Raw genomic sequence first — 9,694 nt, 5'->3', positions numbered from 1 at the left:
CATACTACGGGCTTTCTGGCTACAGAATCGCCCTGACTGATTTGCAACTTTCCCTTAAATACTACCAGAACAAAGACAAAGAAATCTTTAAATCAGTTGTAAAAACATAAAAGACCTTTTGTTTGTTAGGTTCTGTGATCCAGGGTCACACCTGGCTGGAGATTGATAAACATTCTCACAGACCCCTAAAGGGGACACCCCCTCCTTAACACAACACAATTCTACAAAAGTTTTAAATCTTTCTCATAATATAAATGACTACTTTGAAATTGAAACCAATTTACCAATCGCACAAAGACCTTTAAAATGACACTAAACATGAAGGGGAAAAACAACAGGTTCACAAGATACATGATATGTGGGATATGCATATTCTTAATGAACTTTGAGTGAAACCTTTTGGGGGAAAAGAGGGAGAGGCAGAGCGGGCAGGGGGAGAAGGGGGTCGTAAATGGGCGAGGAGAGAGGTGTTGTTTGTTCTCTTTGAAGATTTCTTCTCCAGATAAGTTTTATTGTTTTATTGCATGGCGTCTGTTTTGTGTGAGTTCCTGAGTATTGGTTTCATGAAGAGTTAATTTCATAAGGAAATAAATTCACTCCTTTCACAGGTTATCTGTCTTCACGAACTGCCCTGAAATACAATTCAAACAAACAATGTAGTGTGAGGCTCTTACATTCACAATGCTCATTTTGGCCTCAGTGGTGAAGTGTGCAGAAAATTCTGCCGGTCTGAAATTTAGTCTTTGGTGAACAGTCTTCAAGAGTGCAAATCAGATTTTAAGTTTTAAGTACCTTTCAGAGTGAGGTTTCCACAAGCAACAAAGTCTACTTGAATAAACACTTCACTAAAGTTTAGAAAATAATATACATACAGACCATTACAGTTTGAAGTGAGGTACGTTCACAGTACTCTGGTTGTCTTACCGTTATTCATTTTAATTTCAAAGATTTTTTTTATTATCATCTGTGTCTTTTTTTCAAATTATGATGGACCCCTCTGTAGGTTGTTGTGTATGAAGTGTTCTCAGTGCAGAGTTAAACAAGATGGCCTTGTAGTACATACAGGAAATATTTGATATTTATTTGATTTTTTTTTTTTTTTAATATTTGATAAACTTTTGAATGTTTGAGGTTTTACTTACCAGTCAGATGGTTCATAGTGCCTTGGAGATGTTCTTCGACAGGAGGTCCGCTCCTGCTCTGCAGCACAGCCATCAGCATGGAAGAATATAGGAATAATTTGTCACGGAGCCAACAATATATAGTATACAATGTCAGGTTTATTAGAAATAAACAAACTACAGCAGAAGTGAAATGCAGAAAAGAGAAATAATAATATACAAAAAATACCAAAAAAAAAAAACATACAAAAAAATCGTAAGATACCAGAATGCACATGTTTAGGTTTTACAGATGCATGATGTAGTTGAATTATATTGTGAAAAATGCATAAAGTTATTTAACAAGATTTCTCAGATCACCTGTGTTTCCTGTATAAGCATGTCAGCAGCTCCCATTACACATTTTCTTGTAACGTCCTGTTTTAGGTTTTTTTCTGACGCTCCTGAAATCACAGTACAATTTATCAATATTTGTTTGCAATGAAAGTTCAAAACGTGTTTGAAATAGTTTCAGCCCATTAGTTCATGTAAGTGACGTCACCGATTGACCCCACAGTGCAGTCTTTTAGGTTAAATTAATTAGCTTATAGTTACTTCCATTTATCTATTGACAAAGTGCCAGCAAAACATTTACAAACTATCAAAACCGCTCATCTAAACATAAAATGTGATTAAAAGCTCAAGCTTTCATTAATAAGAGCTCAAATCTATAGTTAGCTTACCTCTAATATAGCCTCTATAGCTAGTTAACGGTTGTGATGCTAACGGTCTTTTTGAAGACACTAAACCGTTGCTGTAAAGTAAAGATTCAACAGAAACGTGTCAATTACATGTAAGAAAGTGTCAGGAACGGTTGTATGTATTATTTGTGTAATTTTAGGGACTGAACGTATCTAGAGCAGTGAAAACCGCAGAGAGATGGACTCTCGCTACTTGTCAGCTGAGTGAGTTGACGCCCCGTTTCCATGGTAACTCCTTCCGCTCCAGTTTAAATGCGATTTGAATGCTCAATGTGCGCGCCCATTAAAACACATCAAGTTACGCATTTACATAAATAGTACACAAAAGTCAAATAAAATGTCCTGAAACTTCATCATGTATTGTTTAAGTGGATAGTAGGCCTACATCAAACTGTAAATTGAATGAGAATATGAAAGCAGTGAATGTAAAATATTGTTTGAAGTCAGTTATATCTCAGTATATCTCAATATATCAGTATATATATATATATATATTAAAGTCTTTCAGAGTTTTTTCCTGATCTGAGCTTTGAGCTTTTTTTTAAATATTTTTTATGTAAAATAAAATGCAGATCCGTCAGTCACAACGCCCACTCGTGCACTCAGTCTTAACCTTACCCTCCACGCTGACCAATTAAACCAATACTATAACAGTTTACAGAAAATAACCTAAGGCTAAATGCAACATTTGCTCTCTTTCACACACAAATATTACCAAACACACCCCAATTAACTAATGCAAACTATACCCACACATTTATATGCCCGAATCAACCTCCTACAGAACATTCCTTCAACAGTTCATGTAAAGCCAGAGGCAAAGATCCCATCTAAATCTTCAGGCTATTCAGCCATGACGTTCTGGCGTGCTAGTGGTCAGTTATATACAAGGGCTGCGGATGTTTGGGCTGGCCGGGGGGACTGCAGATCAGAGGGTACTGGCCTGCCCAACCAGCCGGAAAACTAGCAGCATGTCTGCTATAGTATGGGGCCGCTGGGTGCTGGAACCAGGTGTGTGAAAGAGATGTCATGCTCCAGAGGGCAAGCCAACTATCTACAACACCCCATTAACCTACTGCTGAGAGGAGAGGGACAACTCAGATTTCAGTTGAGAGAAAGAAAGAGAGAAAATCAAAATGAAAATAGAGATTCCACTTTGGGATGAGGGGGATGTGGCTGCTGGTTGTGGAGTCTATTTGAGGTGAGGAGCCAAGGGACTCAAGAAACCTAAGTGACAAAGGACAGTGGGAAAAAAGAACAACAAAAGGAAACATTGGGGAGAGAATGGAGTAAAAGGAGGAGGAAAATAATAAAATGAATGGAATACTAAGGACAAGATTAAAGACAAAAAAATAGAATTTTTTTACATGATGCTAAGGTAGTACTTCATGCATCATGATAATACTATGGTTTATGAAGGCAATCATTCAGTATATGGTGAGAAATTAACCAAGTGTTTATGACTTCACAGACATTGTAGCCTAGAAAGGTTTGTATTCAATTAAATAATGTAGGTATATTAATAAAGGAAAATCAGGGACAATATTTTCATATATAGGCTATTTGTAGTACACTATCAGTCAAAAGTTTAGGGTCAGTAAGATTTAAAAAAGAAAGAAATTAACACTTTTATTCAGCAAGGATGCATTTCATGGATTGAAAGTAACAGTGGAGACTTTTACAATGTTATACAAAATAGATCTCTCTCACATACACACACACACACAAATAAATAAATAAGAAAGCAGCACTATTGTTTTTAATATTGATAATATTTTAAAATCTATTGAAATATGTTAAATTGTAATAATTTACAATATTACAGTTTTTACTGTTTTTGTTCAAATAAATGCAGCCTTAGCAAGCACAATTTACAGTATGCATATATTTTGCAGAACATTTATTGTGTGATATCTCTGCGTTGTTTGCAGCTACTTTTATTGTTGCTTAATGCTAATTTTATCATTAAGAGCAATAACTCTCCAGATTAAGCATTTGTTTTATTTAAATGATTCAATTAAACTATATAAACAGACAATAGTCTATTTAAGTAGTTCAAGCAGTAGAGCATGGTGCTAACAACACCAAGATTATGGGTTTAAAGTAATTCCAGGGGGTTGTATGAATTGATGAAATGTATAGCTTGAATTAATGTCCCAGAAAACCAGTGTTAGGGTACACATTCTGTTCCTAAAATGTTAATTTCTGGCTCATTTTCATGGCATGTATCAACCTATAAGTACCACGGTATTACCATCTGATACCATCATATCCCATGGTACCCCTACAGCACTTTTTATAAGTGAAAAAGAACGTAATCACACCCAAAAAAGATAGAAAGAAGAGTATGAAAAGAGTTAAAGATGGGAAAAAGGGCAATAGAGGGATTGCAAAGAGAAGGTGGAACGATTTAAAAAGCATTAGAAAATTTAGTATTGAAGAAGGAATCTGCTTAAAAAACAGACAAAGAGGCAGTGATGAAGTCATGATAGACTTGTTAGAAGCGTAGCACCAATTTCTGTAAGATGACAAGAGAGATAAAGAGCAATTCAGCGTGCCTTTTTGGAAATGACGAAATGAGAGGGTATGTTTGGGTGGAAAAAATGAATGAGGTATGGAGAGAGGATATAAAGGAGATGTGTATGCGTGTGTGTTTGTGAGCGGGTGGCTGTTGGTTGTGGGTGGGAGCCTGTTTATAGGGCTGTCAGTGAAAGTGGTCTTCGAATGAAAACCAGCCACAGAGGAGTCAGAGAAAAAGACAAGAAATGCCTAAATCGAGCACACACACAAACACCACAATCTTTCCGTAGCCGTGGTTCATCTGTGTGGGTGAAGGAGAGAAAAAGACAAGAAATGCCAAAATTGAGCATGCACACACATATACACAAACACCATGTTCCTTCTGTAGCCGTGGCTCATCTGTGTGGGTGTGGGTTTGAGTTACAGTCACGGGGGTCCGATTTGACACGTCTTAGTTACATATGGTTAGCAGCGCAGTGTACAGTAACCGTTGTGTGGCAACATTGGAAAAGCATGACAGAAAAGCAGCATGGAGAATCTGCCTGCTAAATGGAGTGACAACAGACCAGCCTCGCTCATTGTCATGCCACTTTGTGTATGTGTGTGTATGTGTTTTCTCTGAGTGTGCAAACCTTGGATCTGAGTCAAATATGAGTATGCATGTCAGAAAGAAAGGGCTAGCAATCATTACTGGTGCCCTGCAACCCTGTCTAAACTGGGATCCTGTCAGTGCCAAGGTGAAATATTGTTGTGAACGCCCCCAACGCACTTCATATCCTGATGTCATTATTACTTCTAGATGCATGATTTTTTCCTGACACATGTCTACAATTCTGCAACTTGCTGTGTCTTGAATTCAACAAGAAATGTCTCTTATGGAACAACATAGGGCTGTGATAGTTCTTTACCGAGACACTCTGGCTCTGTGCTCATGTTTTGGAGTCTCTGGGGGTCTTTTCTTTGCTGTTTGGAGTTAAGAGGTGCTGTTTATAGAACAGGATAAGGGTAAAGTGAGGATGACAACATAGCAGAATTCTGTGTGTCAAAAGGTGTGTGTGGGAGTGTTCTGATGTTCTCCAGTACTCGGAATGCGAAATATATCAAATTGTGACTTCAAAGTTATTTTTAATAGATAAAGGGGTGGTTTCCAGGACAGGGTTTAAATTAAGCCAGGAGTAGGCTTAATCTAGAATAGTTAATCATGGTTTAAAAATGGCTTTCTGAAACACATATTAAGTACAGATTACTAAATCCTGGACTATAGAGTCCTGAACTAAAATAAACTAGATTGATAAAACCAACTGTGTTGCCTATAAAACATGGAATGAACCAATAAAAGAGTGTCATGTTAAGAATTATTTTGGCACCCTAAGAAAATATGATCAAGAAGGTTATGAAAGGAAATATGTATTGTTTATCCTTTTGGGGAAAAAATACAAAGTAAATAAAAATAAAATAAAAAATTACAAAAATCTAACTTTTCAACAAAATCACTTTAAAAATGGCTTTCTGAAACACATATTAAGTACAGATTACTAAATCCTGGACTATAGAGTCCTGAACTAAAATAAACTAGATTGATAAAACCAACTGTGTTGCCTATAAAACATGGAATGAACCAATAAAAGAGTGTCATGTTAAGAATTATTTTGGCACCCTAAGAAAATATGATCAAGAAGGTTATGAAAGGAAATATGTATTGTTTATCCTTTTGGGGAAAAAATACAAAGTAAATAAAAATAAAATAAAAAATTACAAAAATCTAACTTTCAACAAAATTAAATTATGAAAATATTTTTCTCTAATGCACAGTTGCCACAATTATGTGTTGTCCTAGACATTATTATGAGATCTATATTCCCATTCATATTTACATTTTGTTAGCACACCAGGGTGACTAGGAACATAGAATTATCCAGCCATGACTTCCTGTTTCACAGGAATATAAATATGAGGGAACACAAGGGCGAAATTCCCTTTATCATACATCACAATGAGAAAAACAAACAAACAATATAGTTCTGATTTGCAGCAACAGATTGTTAAGCTTCTCAAAATATGAAGTCAAGAAAATAGCACAAAATAGAAAGTAAAAAAAAAAAAAACTTTTTTGATGTTATAAAAGAGCTAAAGCATTTCCATTTCCACCATTAGGACAATAGTTAAGGAGTTCCAATCAAAAGGATGTGTTACAAATCTGCCTACAGTATACTGTCTGTGTCTATATTGTCTTAATGCAAGGTGAGGAAGAATCACAGCTGGAGAATTGCAGAACATAGTTGAGTCTTGGGGTCAGAAAGCCTTATAATGGGCCGTGGTTGGATCTTCCAACAGAACAATGTTCCAAAAGGACCATCAAAATCAACACAAAAGTGGTTTGCTGAGCACAAAACGAAGGTTCTGCCATGGCCATCCCAGTTCCCTGACCTGAACCCTATAGAAAACTGAAGAGGAGAGAGTATCAACATGGAGCTGGGAATCTGAAGGGTCTGGAGTGATTCTGTATGAAGGAATGGTCTCTGATATCTTGTCAGATGTTCTCCAAACTTATCAGGCATTATAGGAGAGAGATTTATTTTATTTATTTAAAAAAAAAAAAGGATCAAAATGATTAACAGTGCAGATTTATTTCCATTTTCATATCTACCAAGGGTGCCAATAATTTTGATATATAAAGACTGGAAACAGAACGTTAATCTGAAGTTAAACCTGCTTCCTGGTAGGTTTATAGTAATCCTCGATTTAGTCCTGAAGTAGCTCTAGACTTCCTCCCGGAAATCAGCCTATTAAATTCTGGACTAGACTAAGTCTAAGACTGCTTAAAACCATGACAGTGAAAACAGATTTCTGGTAATCTGGTTTAAAGGGCCATTTTAGTCTAGGACTAGGCTTAATCTCTGTCCGGGAAACCGCCCCAAAGCATTGTGTCTTAGGTTTTTCATATTCAATATTTGTTTGTGTTATTGGTCTCAGTTTTCTTATGTAGTCAATTGTTTAGCATGTTGTTCTTACAAGTTTGGAAATCATAATTCTGATGTGATGTGCATTTGGTATGATTTTTGGGTCTTTTTGATTTCCATATGCATATTTGAACCTTTTTTAGTCTGAACGGAAAAAAAAAATTGATAGGCAGTTTTTTTTTTCATTCTAGAAACAACATGCAGTATTTTTATTTTTTTATATCGTATATCAATATTTTTCACAGGCAGTATTAATTGTTTTATATGTGTTTAGCTGCCTCAGATTTGAGCAAATGGGTCGCTCATCCTATTTTTTTTTTTTTCAACAACAACAACAAAAGACTTTAATAATAAAAATTATTATATAAAGTCTGAAAAACCCTTGCCCAAATGATTCAAATATTCTGGCAAACTTCCAAGGGGACATTGGATGAAAGATTCACTTTTTTTGTTGTTTTTGTAGATTTAGTTTTGTATGTAGTTTTTTGCATGTCTGACAGCTCAGAAACCTGAAAAGAAAACACGCAGCCAGTTCGTTATGGGCTGTCTGTGTATGACACTGTGTCATCCAGCGAGCTGTTTCAATTTGCAGCCTGTATCATAGATAGCTAGCTAATTGGATAAGACCACCTCCGAGCCATATACCGATAAATACAGGTTTCTTGTGTCGACATGCCCCCCTGAAGAGTGGGCTGGAGCAGTAGCTCATTATAATTTAAAGAGACATGCACCGAAACAGGTCACTCTGAACAAAGCTGTTTTTGACAAGGTAAAAAGAGTATTGTTTTACATGACCATTGAGGAATTTTAACCAAAGAATGTTACAGACATTTCATGAAGAATCATACCAACTTGTGAAAAATGGGCATCCGATGTCCCCTTTAACACTCAATATTAAATTAACAATTCAATATTACATTTTATTGTAATGCATTACAGTTTGCAGATTTTATTGCTTTAATTGACACAGTCTCATCTCAGAAAGTTGAGGCTCAAAGAAAAAAAAAAATCGAGAGTATGTCTGCCAATTACATTGTGGTGGTGTCCATGTGCTCATTTCGATATGTGGGCTCCGACATTATATGAAGGCAGTAAAAGCAGGTGCAAACAAGCCTTTCGTCGCCTACATAATGTGTATAATGTTCACATATATGAACTGATATGTGTTTATATTTCTCATAACACCATTTATTTGTGACAAGTCTGAACAAGTGTAATTTATTCATGTATATGAATTTCAAATGCATTCCTGTATCAGCTTTACGCATTTTTTCTGCGTTTGTCGTGGTCTTGCTATACAAGTCTCAGAACGAAGTGATGTTGATATTTTGGCGTTTGATTCGTTATATTGGTTTAGTTGCGAGTCGAGCCCGTAGTTCAGTTCGCTCTGTGTGGGTGTGCATTAACAGCTGATGTGATTCTGGGCAGAGTTTGTAATTTCACACCTGACCACTCATCCATGCCACCGCTGGGCACTTAACCGAGCTGGCAGCCAGAGAGCAGACACACACACGCGTGCGCAACCAGAGCAGGTTTCCATTGACATTGTAAGGGAAACAGGTCAATTTAGCTCAAAGGGAATCATTTAAGATTTTAAAGGGAATTTGGACAGAATCACTGTTTTACGGCTGATCACTGAGACGGCCAGCGATTCATTGAACGAGCCGTATAACATCAACTCTGCAATGGATATTAATATCCAAAATATAGTGAAAACACTATTAAATAGCACAGTAACAAGATCGGCAGTTTAAGAAATTAACTTGTAAGCACAAAACACAAGATACTTCTCTTTTCAATATAAATAAGGTACTTGCGTTAAGGAATTTCAGTCTGTTCTTTGTCTTCTAGGTGGGGGAAAGTCAATCCACAGAGCTCGTGGTCGTCTCTTTTGACCATTAATCTTGATTACTTGCCCCAAAATTGACAATCTCCTTGGAATTGTCAATAAGTGTTCTTTTGTTTAAATGCTGTGAGCTACTCAAAGCTGCTAGTTGGTGGACTTGCTTCAGGCTTGTGGCGCCAGGATCTGATTTACGAACATCCTGTGTCTTGGGCCTTTCTGTGGAATTCGGCTCCTCGTGTTTCAACCATGTTCTTGATCGAATCTTAAATTGTCTGATTCGGTCTGATACCCTACAACATGATGCTCCTTGAATGCTAGCCGCCCTGTTAAGTGACTGTTTAAATATGATGGAAGAGGTACAAATGGGGGCTGGTGTCACCGCTCAACAACATGAGAACAGCTGGTGTAATCAATGACAGTAATGACGAAGATGTTTTCGTATAATTCATGACTCTTCTGTCATGCCTCTTGCATTAGCATGCATGTCAGCCTCAAAATGTTACAGAT

The sequence above is a fragment of the Sinocyclocheilus rhinocerous genome, unplaced genomic scaffold (assembly GCF_001515625.1).
Source record: "Sinocyclocheilus rhinocerous isolate Xijiao unplaced genomic scaffold, SAMN03320098_v1.1 scaffold308, whole genome shotgun sequence".
In the NCBI taxonomy this organism is placed as follows: Eukaryota; Metazoa; Chordata; class Actinopteri; order Cypriniformes; family Cyprinidae; genus Sinocyclocheilus; species Sinocyclocheilus rhinocerous.
This window is presented reverse-complemented; position numbering follows the sequence as displayed.